Source organism: Crocuta crocuta, unplaced genomic scaffold (assembly GCF_008692635.1).
Source record: "Crocuta crocuta isolate KB4526 unplaced genomic scaffold, BGI_CrCroc_1.0 scaffold25, whole genome shotgun sequence".
Lineage (NCBI taxonomy): Eukaryota > Metazoa > Chordata > Mammalia > Carnivora > Hyaenidae > Crocuta > Crocuta crocuta.
The window spans coordinates 3374652-3382531 of NW_027532015.1; the positions used below are offsets into that span (position 1 = coordinate 3374652).

The following is a 7880-nucleotide window of genomic DNA, read 5'->3' on the forward strand; positions in this document are numbered from 1 at the left end:
CTCTCCGGACACTCCTCGCTCCTGCACGCTTTCATTTTGTTTGTGAAGTTGGGAGCCCCTTGGATCAGATGCTCTTCTCAGCCGAAGGCATGAGTGGAAACTTGGAACGGAAGTTTCCTCCTCTTACTGTGACTACTTTTGTTCTCTGAGTCTCTCCTGGCTTTGCTGTGCCGCCAGCCCATGCCCCCAGAGAGTCTGTTTTGCATGTGGTTGTTAAACTTTGATTCGGTGACTCATACTGGGGCGAAGCCTTCAAGTCTGCCTCCCTCATTTGATTGCTTTCTTCCTTTCCTTTAAAAAAAAAAACACAAAAAAACAACTCAGAGCAAAACTACCTTGGCAGCTGAATGTGACCGTGGCATCCAGGAAGGGGAGCTTTGGCATGAAGGGCCTCCTCATGGCTGCGTGGCCCAGCCCGGCTGGGCTCCCCCAGGCTGGGTGACACCCGGCTGGCTGTGGCAGGAGCTGGGGGTGCCCAGGGGGAGCCCTGGTGTCCACTGTGGAGGCCGGAGCGACGCGCCCTGCTGGTGAGTGCCTGGCTCTGGCCATCGCTCAGTATCACAGGCGCTGGGCAGACTTGGGTCCAGGGCTGGAGGAGGGAGACAAAGACTCAAGGGTGGGGAGCAGCTTGGGGAGACGTTCTTGGATTAGCATTATTCGGGGCAATCTGATTTCCGGCACCTCACAGGATTTTAAGTGCACAGATTTTAAAAAACGGTGAAATCCTTGCTTCCTGTAGCACAATTGTATTTAATTTCAAGAGGGCTTTGGTGGGAGAAAGATTCATCAGGGGAACTCTTCAGTTTAAGGAAAAACTCCTCCTGTGGTTTTTGAAGATCTTTATTTTATGAAATGCGCTTGGGCACATTTTCAACCTGTCTCCACGCTCTCGAAAGTGTACCTTTTAGACTAGATGTTGACTTGGGGGTGTCTAGTTTCCTGGCAGATCAGGAACACTCGGCAGCAGTCCTAAACCCCGTCCCTCCTAAAGGATGGCTCCGCACGCGTCAAGGAGGCCCAGGAAGACCTGGAAATAAGTCTTAATCGGAGGCAATGAGACAATTTTAGCTCATTCCCCTTGGTTGTAAGAAACCTCGGCCACGCCTCCAGGATAATGAACTTCTCTGCGAGGCCGGCTGATGCCAAGCCAGGAAAGCCGATAGCTGACGCGTGAATGGGTTGGGTGTAGAAGATAGTGGAGGATTGGTTTTTGTTTTACATTTATTTATTTTTGAGAGACAGAGAGAGACAGAGCCTAAGCAGGGGAGGGGCAGAGAGAGAAGGAGACACAGAATCAAAGCAGGCCCCAGGCTCTGAGCTAGCACTCAGCACAGAGCCTGACGTGGGGCTTGAACCCATGCACTGTGAGATCATGACCTGAGCTAAAGTCGGACACTTAACTGACTGAGCCACCCAGGCGCCCCTGATTTTGTTTTTTGTTTTTTGTTTTTTTAAACTCAGAGTTGCCTTGGGGTATGGGTCAGGGCTTGTGTATATATACTTGTGTGTGTATCCGAAGTAACCTATAGCAATACAGAAGAGCAAAGGACAAGTTCAAGGAGAAAACCAAAGACCAGGCCACCCATGCTCACAGCAGCACTATTTACAATAGCCTAAAGGGAGCAGCGTCCCAAGTGTCTATCAGCAGGTGGATGGGCCGACAGAGGGTGGCCCATATACAGAACTATTACACAGACTTAAAAACAAAGAAAATTCTGACAAATGCTTGCAACAGGGTGAAACTTGAAAACATTATGCTACGTGAAAGAAGCCACTCAGAGAAGGACAAGTGCTCTCTGATTGCCCTTCTAGAAAGTACCTAGAGTAGTCGAATTCATAGGTGTGGCCGGTAGAAGTATGGTTACCCGGGGTGGGTGAGGGGGAGAGGGTGGGGAGTTGGCGTTTAATGGGGACCGGGTTTCAGTTTTACAAGATGAAAAATTTCTGGAAATGGATGGAGGTAATGATTGCTTAACACCACTGAACTGCTCTCTTAAATAGTTAAAATGGTCCATTTTATGTTATGTATGACTTACCACAATTTTTTAAAAATTATAATTCCTTTAAAAAAAAATTCCCCTGAAGCCAGGCCCCAAAACACAAATCTCGTGGGCTGAAGTCGCTGCCTGTCTGTGACTTCCCCAAAATCTAACTGACAACCCCGCTGGGCTGAGCTGAGCCAGAAAACTGCACAGACTGTGTTTGTGAGAACTTGTCTCCTCATCATGGGGGCGACGTCTGGCTGTCCTAATGTGGTGGATTGCTCTGGAACTGGCGGAGGTGACCAGGAACAGACTTAAGGGTCAAGGGCAGCGTGATGCTTGCACTCTTCCTGGGACTGAGGCTTGGGCTCACCTGGCTCTGTGGCCCCCTCAGCAGCCCTGGGCAGCACCCTCTGGGCCAGACGGTAGGAGAAACTCCTTGGGAGTCTAGTCCCTCCCATTGATTAGCTGTGGGACCCTGGGTAAGTCGGCAAATCCTCTCTTTTCTTCAGGTTTCTTACTTGTAACATGAGTAATGAGTAATAAGCTCTTTTCCACTTCCCACAGATGTTAGTATCTTCAAAGGCAATATGGAAGGGCTCACCAGTGAAATACTGGGCGCGTGTGAGCTCTGGCTTCTCTGCTTATCCCTCTAAGGTCTCCTCTTTTTCTCCTTCTTCAGTTAACCTCGTATTCTTTTCCTCAGGGGATTTTCCAGTCAGAGATTACAGACCTCGGGCCCAGAGGCCCTCAACCTCGACTGGCTGATTCCAGGAGGCACCGGTCTGATCCAATTCTCATTGTTTTTTTCCTTTTTTTAAATGTTTATTTATTTTTGAGAGAGAGAAAGAGAGTTGGGGGGGGTGCAGAGAGAGGAGGGCAGACAGAGGATCCAAAGCGGGCTCCATGCTGACAAGCACAGAGCCCCATGGGGGGCTCAACCTCATGAAATGTTGAGATTATGACCTGAGCCGAAGACAGATGCTTAACTGCCTGAGCCACCCAGGCTCCCCTAATGCTCATTGTTAATAAAGTTCTGCCTTTCCTCCCTCCCCCGTTCTCCCTTCCTTTCCTGCTGCTTTGTTAGGCCACCTCCCACTTTGGATTCTACCTGAACACCTCTCCACGGCCCCCTTGACTATTGACTATGGGGAGTGTTGCAAGGCTGACAGTTGTAAGAGCTCCTGAGGAGACTGAAGATTTTTAAAGTGTTACTAGTCATCTGTGTTATTTGTGACTTCCAGTCAAGCTTGAGGAAGAAAACTAAAATGAAATAGTTCGTACTTTCAGGACTTAAAAATAGAAAGCAGTGAGAAACTGTTGGCAATGTTGCAGCTCAAAGACCATCGCATGTCGAGGGGAGGGTTTTGGCCTGAGGGCCGGGGGGAGGCTCCTGAGGACAGGCCCCCACCTCAGGTTCCTCCCTTATTTAGAACTTTTAAAAGGAAATGAAGTTGATTTTGAAGTCTCAAGGGGGTGGGGGGCAAAAGAGAGCCTCTGAAGTGGGTGAATTCTTTCAGTAAATTTTGTGTAAAAACAGCTCTCTGGTCCCACGCATAACCTTTCAAAAGTTTCCTCAGAAAGGGAGCTCTGGGGCACCGGGGTGGCTCAGTCGGTTAAGCTTCTGGCTCTTGACTCTGGCTCAGGGCGTGATCTCACGGTTCATGAGATGCGGCCCTGCGCTGGGCTCTGCACTGATGATGTGGAGCTGGCTTGGGATTCTCTCTTTCCCTCTCTCTCTGCCCCTCCCTCCCTCTCTCAAAATAAGTAAATAAACTTAAAAAAGAATAAAAAGAAAAGAAAGGCAGCTCTTTTGGAACAGGCCTCACGGGGCGGCTCTCCTTGCCCTGCCCCAGGCCGAAGCCCCAAGTTTCTTCATTGTGCAAATCTCTCTGATTCTGTGTGCACATTTCAGACTGCACTGTTAGAACACAGACACAGGCTCTCCTCATAGCCTGTTACTTTGGGACGAAAGAGAAGTCACCCGGCCCGGTTGTATTTTGGTTTTTCCATTTCTGCAAAAACAAGATGCTACCTCCATCTCGAGCACAACTCAAAGCAACGCGTTATTTCTGGCATCTACTTTTTGCCGGCCTCTGCCACTTACTAACTCAGTAGTAACCTTTCCTCTGTGCCATTCTGAGTCTGAGCTTCGTCACCTGTGAAAAGGGACTACCTTTATCCACAGTCTACCCACCGAGGGTAAAGCACGTTCAGGGAAGAGGCTCTCAGTGAACGTGATGTGGAAACAGTGAGGAGCTATGTGAGCACCAACGGGAACATTCATGCCGTCTGTTACAGTCTCTCTTCTTTTTCCTTCTCTCTCACCTTCATTCCCTCTCCCTTGTCTTTCTCACACCCCTCGCCTCTCTTCCCTTCTCCTCTTTCTTTCAAATTAAAACAAGAGCCACTTGTATGTGTTAACAAAAGAGGGGTGGAGGTGGGGGTGTAGCTAGACTTGGGGGTGACCGAGGGATCAGGCCTGGGGCAGGAGGGACAGGCCTCCAGGCAGAGGGAAGAGCCCGGATGAAGGTCTGCAGGCCTGAGAGCCAGCCCACGGGTCTTTCAGGGACAGTGAGCCGCTCCTGGTGTGAGGCGGGCCTGTCTGGCTGGGTGGGTGTCCTCTTCCTCCACGGAGACTGGCCCAAAGCTGGACCCCAGCCTGAGAGAATAACCATCCCATGGAGAAGGACTGGACACCAGTCAAGGAGTAGAAGGTGAAGCTGGGCTAGGAGATCATGGCGGAGGGGACAGGAGAGTGGGCCAGGCCTGGTTTGCCAGGGCCTTCTCTCTTCTGCTCATGAGTTGTGACGTTTCCTCTGTACAGGGTGGAGTGACAGAAATCTTTGTCAGTGGACTAGCTAGATGGGTGCTGTGGTGGGTGGGAGTGTGGTGAGGAGGCCCTCCCAGAACCCCCCGGGAGAGAGGCCAGGGCCCTTCCCCTGCTGGGAAAAGCCAGCTCATCCTTTTTTGCCCAGTTTTGTGAGAAACTTTCTGGCCTTCCCTTTCCCCTCAAAGGAAGATAAGTCACTCCTTCCCTGAGTTTTGAAAGCACATTTTTTTCTAATTGCAAGCATTGTGCTTACTGTCATGATTTACGGCGTGCTATTTATTTGTTTGGTCTGTTTTCCTGAGTAGGTTGTAAGCAAATTGAAATTGGGCTATTAGTTTTTATGGAACTGGGTCCCAGCTCAGTGCCTGGTGCCTAGTAGGTGATCAGTGGTTATTACATGAATGAATGAATGAACAAATGAACTAGGGTGCTGGTGTGAGTGTAAAGGAGACAGGTGCTTATGGAAGATGTCCAGGGAGTACAGATTGTTGGACATAGAATGAGGGAAAGGGAAGAGTGACACATGACCTTGAGACTTCTTCCTGGGGTCTGGGGCACGTCATTCACTGAGATGGGAACCCAAGAAAGAATATTTGAGGAGGGAAGATTATTTTTAGCTTTGGGCATCTATTGAAGAAAGATCTATTAAAGTCCTCGGATATACTAGCACCCTGTCGGGTGCTGATGCTTCTGAGGCAAAGAGGTGGGAACACAGTCCACAGTGTCTTGAGATGGATAAGTGAGAATCCAACGTGTCATTACAGAGGTGTGAGCACAGTGCCTGGTAGATGGGATGACCAAGCCCCTCTGTTTGTGGACTCAGGTGTGACTGCTTTGAGTGGCATTTGTGCTGAATCTTGAAGTTTGCCAAACCAAAAAGTGCATTCCGAGTAGTTCGAGGAAGGTGTATGCAGAAGCACAGCGATGAGAACCTCCTGGAGTGGCTGGGGAGCCCAGAGAGCTGCATCATGGCTCAAGAGAAAGGGCCAGGTGGGCCAGGGAGGGTGGTGAGTGCACAGGGGTCAGCCCTGCATGGTGACGCTCAGCAGGCTGCTTAGGAATTCGGTGTCTTTCTTGTAGTCAACAAGGGGTCTGAGGAGCTTCCTTCCTTCCTTCCTTCCTCCCTCCCTCCCTCCCTCCTTCCTTTCTTCCTTCCTCCTTCCTCTCTCTCTCTCTCTCTGTCTCTCTCGAGAAGGAGAGCATAAGTAGGGGAGGGGCATAAGAAGAGGGGGAGAGAGAGAATCCCAAGCGGGTTCTGTGCAATCAGCACAGAGCCCCACGCCGGTCTCGAACCCACGAACTGTGGGCCAAAACCAAGAATCGGAGGCCCACACGACTGAACCTCCCAGACACCACATTCTGAGGATATTTCTAAGGAAGGGGGTGACATGGTCATACTTGTTCTAGAAATATCCCGTTGGCTGCAAACGGAGGCTGGGCTAATGGGGTTGCTGAGGGAGGCCTGTAAGAAGGCTGTAGCAGTGAGTTAGCTGTGGGATGAAAAAGGTGTGGGTGCAGCAGGTGGGCGGATGGTGTGAGAAAAGTCAAATTTGAAGGAGGAAAAGATCCTGGGCCTCTGTCCTGGGGCCCCGGGTGACATGTCTGTACATTGTCCTACAGAGGACCATCTTCTTGGAAATACCTACTGGAAAGCTCTGGATTTAAGAAGAAACTTTTGGGGTGGCTCAGTTGGTTGGACAGCCGACTTCAGCTTGGGTCGTGACCTCACAATCCACTTCATGGGTTTGAGCCCTGCATCAGGCTTTTTGCTGACAGCTCAGAGCCTGGAGCCTGCTTCAGATTCTGTGTCTCCCTCTCTCTCTGCCCCTCCCCTGCTCATGCTCTGTCTCTCTCTCTCTCTCTCTCTCAAAAATAAATAAACATTAAAAGAAGAAGAAGAAGAAACTTTTTGGTTTCAGAACTCCTTTTTATAACTATTAAGGATGCCGAAGAGCTTTCGTTTACGTGAGTTCTATCCATCCACTGATAAGCACCTGGTTAGAAATGAAAATTAAGAAATTAAAACTATTTATTTATTTTGAATAATAATAAACCATTACATCAATATAAATAATGTATTTTTATGCAAAATAACTATATTTTTCCCCAAACAAAAAATTTGTAGGAAAACTGGCACTGACTTAGATTTTGCAAGTGTCTAATTAATATCTGGGTTAACAGAGGTCAGCTAGGGGTTATCCCACGACACGCCATCTCTGGAATACTCTGGAATACTTCGTGACACACTCACGAGGGTGAGAGAGGAAGAAAGCATGTTACACTTTAGTGTTATTATGAAAATAGTTCTAACTTTGAAGACCACCTGAAAGGGTCTTGGGCCACCCCCACTCCCCGAGCTTTCCTGGACCACACTTTGAGAAGTAGACTCAGTCTACTGAAGTAGATAGACTCAGCCAATGCTTGGTGAATCACAGCATTTTCTGAGTTCCCACCGAACGTATCCAAATAACATGCATGCCATTTACCTCACAGATGAATAACTGTGTGTGCCTGGTGCTTAGCAAGATGGTAGTCACAGGTATAGCTGTGGACACTCTGGGATAGCAGTAGGTGGAGGGCATGCGGGCCTGGGCAGGATCCTGTCTTTGAACCCATGAGCAGAGACTAAGGAAAGAGCTGGAAAGACTTCAAACACTTGGACCAAGTTTTACAACCTAAGGGAGAAGAGTTTCAAGAGGAGGTGGTCCCAAATGTTTTGCTTTATTATTATTTCTTTTGAGGTTTATTTATTTTTGAGAGAGAGAGAGAGAGAGAGAGAATGAGCAGGGGAGGGGCAGAGAGAGGGAGACAGAATCTAAAGCAGGCTCCAGGCTCTGAGCTGTCAGCACAGAGCCCGGTGTGGGGCTCAAACCCACCAACTGTGAGATCATGACCTGAGCTGAAGTTGGACGCTTAACTGACAGCCACCCGGGCCCCCGTTAAGTGTTTTGATTTAAAATAACAGGTCAGCGGGGTGGTCCACAGTGTTGAAAGCAGCAGAGAGGTTGTATAAGGCCAGGTGTGTGGAGCCGCTCTTGGATTTGGCCATGAGGATGGCCCTGGTG

The 7880-nt window shown here is 49.3% G+C and overlaps 1 protein-coding gene across 1 annotated transcript in view; it reads left to right on the forward strand.

Annotated features, from left to right (window-relative positions):
* Positions 1-346: 346 nt before the first annotated feature.
* The window catches only part of ZC3H12D (zinc finger CCCH-type containing 12D), a 31168-nt gene continuing 23634 nt past the window's right edge, over positions 347-7880 (forward strand). The window contains exon 1 of the mRNA XM_077776156.1: positions 347-527. The gene's annotated coding sequence lies outside the window, so the exon portion shown is untranslated. The remainder of the gene's footprint in view (positions 528-7880) is intronic.